Source organism: Fringilla coelebs (genome assembly GCF_963513975.1).
Source record: "Fringilla coelebs genome assembly, chromosome: 30".
NCBI classification, from domain to species: Eukaryota; Metazoa; Chordata; class Aves; order Passeriformes; family Fringillidae; genus Fringilla; species Fringilla coelebs.
The window spans coordinates 2,235,295-2,238,454 of NC_140056.1; positions in this window are offsets into that span (position 1 = coordinate 2,235,295).

The window sequence follows — 3,160 nt, forward strand, 5'->3', positions numbered from 1 at the left end:
AGGAGACAGTGTGGGGTTGGGAGGGATTGGGAGAGAGTGTGGGGTCAAGTATGGGACTGGGAGAGAATGTGGGATTGTGTGGGGTTTTATGGGATTAGGGGAGAGTGTGGGGCTGTGTGGGATTGGGAGGGACTGGAGGAGAGTGTGGAGTTTTATAGGATTGGGGGAGAGTGTGGAGCTGTGTGGGACTGGAGGAGAGTGTGGGGTTCTGTGGGATTGGGGGAGAGTGTGGGTTTGAGTGTGGGATTAGGAGACTGTGGGGTTGTGTGGGATTGGGAGGGACTGTGGGGTTGTGTGGGGTTTTATAGGATTGGGAGACTCTGGGATTGGGAGAGAATGTGGGGCTGTGTGGGGTTTGGAGAGAGTGTGGGACTGAGTGTGGGGCTGGGACTGGGTGTGGGATTGTGTGGGGAGAGACTGTGGGGTTTTGTGGGGCTGGGACTGAGTGTGGGGCTGTGTGGGATCAGGTATGGGATTGGGAGGCAGTGTGGGATCGTGTAGGGTTGGAAGAGAGTGTGGGGCTGGGAGAGAGTGTGGGGCCAGGACTTTGCTGGCAGTGGTGGGGATGTGGGAATGTGGGGAATGTGGGAATGTGGGGATGTGAGACTTTGGGGCTGTGGGGAATGTGGGGATGTGGGGCTGTGGGGCCGTGGGGCTATGGGGATGTGAGACTTTGGGGCCATAGGGATGTGGGGCTCTGGGGAATGCGGGGATGTGGGGCTGTGGGACTTTGGGGCTGTGGGGAATATGGGAATGTGGGGCTGTGAGGATGTGGAGCTGTGGGGATCTGGGAATGAGGGGCCACTGTGGGGCCAATGTGGGACTGCTGTGGGGCTGTGGGGAATATGGGACTGTGGGGCCAATGTGGGGCTGAGGGGAATATGGGACTGTGGGGCTGCTGTGGGGTTGCTGTGGGGAATATGGGCTGCTGTGGGGCGGCTGAGGGGCTGCTTGGGGATGTGGGGCTGATGTGGGGCCGATGTGGGGCTGTGGGGCTGATGTGGGGCAGCCGTGGGGCCCTGCTGGGTTCTCCCTCCCCTCCCGTCCCTCCCTCCCGCCCCACATTCCCGATCCCGCCCCACATTCCCGATCCCGCCCCACATTCCCGATCCTGCCCCACATTCCCGATCCCGCCCCACATTCCCGATCCCGCCCCACATTCCCGATCCCGCAGGAGCAGCCCCGGCTCCCTCTGCGATCCGGCCCATCCACATTAATCATTAATGAGTCATTAATTAATTAATTCATTAATTAATTAATCGTTGCGGGCACGCCGCTCCTCCGCCGCCCCACATCGGCCCCCAGGATGGGTTTTGATAAAATTATCATAAAAAATCCCAGCCTGGACAGGCAGGAGGAGAGGGGATTCGAGAGGGGCAGCAGGGCGGGGCGTCTTGATTCAATTAGCTCTTTATCACTTAATTAGTGATCAATTTAAATTGAGTATCAGCTGTGCTGGTTCTGCTGTGCCTGGGGGGCTCCTGTCAGAGCTCCTGTCCCTCTGTCAGTGTTCAGGAACTCAAAATCATGGAATTATTATAGATATTATAGATATTATAGATATTATAGATATTATAGATATTATAGATATTATTATTATTATTATTATTAAATTTTATTATTAAATTTTATTATTTGATTTCATTTTATATTATTTAATTTTATTATTTTTTTATTATTATTTATTATTATTCTTATTTATTATGATTATTAATTTTTATTATTTAATTTTATTATTTTTTATTATTTGATTTTATTATTCTTATTTATTATTCTTATTTATTCTTATTTATTATTATTAATTTTTATTATTTAATTTTTTAATTATTATTATTATTTAATTTTATTATTTTTATTATTCTTATTTATTCTTATTATTATTTATTATGAATATTATTTATTATGATTGTTGATTAGGATTATGATTATTGATTAGGATTATTGATTATTGATTCTGATCCCACAGCCCCTGCAGTGCTTTACAGAGCTCTGGGGGTGTCAGGGCTGCAGACCCAGCTCTGACCCGCCGTGGTTTTGAGCTGGACGTGTTTTATATTCCATCATTAGATAATTTAAATATTAATTACTGAGCTGACGTGGTTCTGCTGCACACCCTGACCCATCCAAGCACGGATTCCTCGTGCTCCCCCTCAGACCCCTCACACAGTGAATCTTTAAACAATAATTACATTTAATAATTGTATTATTCATCATGTGCTGACCACCCAGGTGCAGTTTTACCTGATTTAGCAGGCACAGCTCTGCCATCCCCAGGCCCACCTTTAATTCCCAGGTTTTCCCTCCCACTTTTAACATTCCCAGGTTTTCCCAGCCCAGCTCCCTCCCACCTTTAATTCCCAGATTTTTCCCAGCCCAGCTCCCTCCCACCTTTAATTCCCAGATTTTTCCCAGCCCAGCTCCCTCCCACCTTTAATTCCCCAGGTTTTCCCTCCCACCTTTAACATTCCCAGGTTTTCCAGCCCAGCTCCCTCCCACCTTTAATTCCCCAGGTTTTCCCTCCCACCTTTAATTCCCAGGTTTTCCAAGCCCAGCTCCCTCCCACCTTTAATTCCCCAGGTTTTCCAAGCCCAGCTCCCTCCCACCTTTCACATTCCCAGGTTTTCCAGCCCAGCTCCCTCCCACCTTTAATTCCCAGGTTTTTCCCAGCCCAGCTCCCCCCCACCTTTAACATTCCCAGGTTTTCCAGCCCAGCTCCCTCCCACCTTTAATTCCCAGGTTTTCCCAGCCCAGCTCCCTCCCACCTTTAACATTCCCAGGTTTTTCCCAGCCCAGCTCCCTCCCACCTTTAACATTCCCAGGTTTTTCCAAGCCCAGCTCCCTCCCACCTTTCACATTCCCAGGTTTTCCAATCCCAGCTCCCTCCCACCTTTAATTCCCAGGTTTTTCCAAGCCCAGCTCCCTCCCACCTTTAATTCCCCAGGTTTTCCCTCCCACCTTTAACATTCCCAGGTTTTCCAAGCCCAGCTCCCTCCCACCTTTAATTCCCAGGTTTTCCCAGCCCAGCTCCCTCCCACCTTTAATTCCCCAGGTTTTCCCTCCCACCTTTCACATTCCCAGGTTTTCCCTCCCACCTTTAATTCCCCAGGTTTTCCCTCCCACCTTTAACATTCCCAGGTTTTCCCTCCCACCTTTCACATTC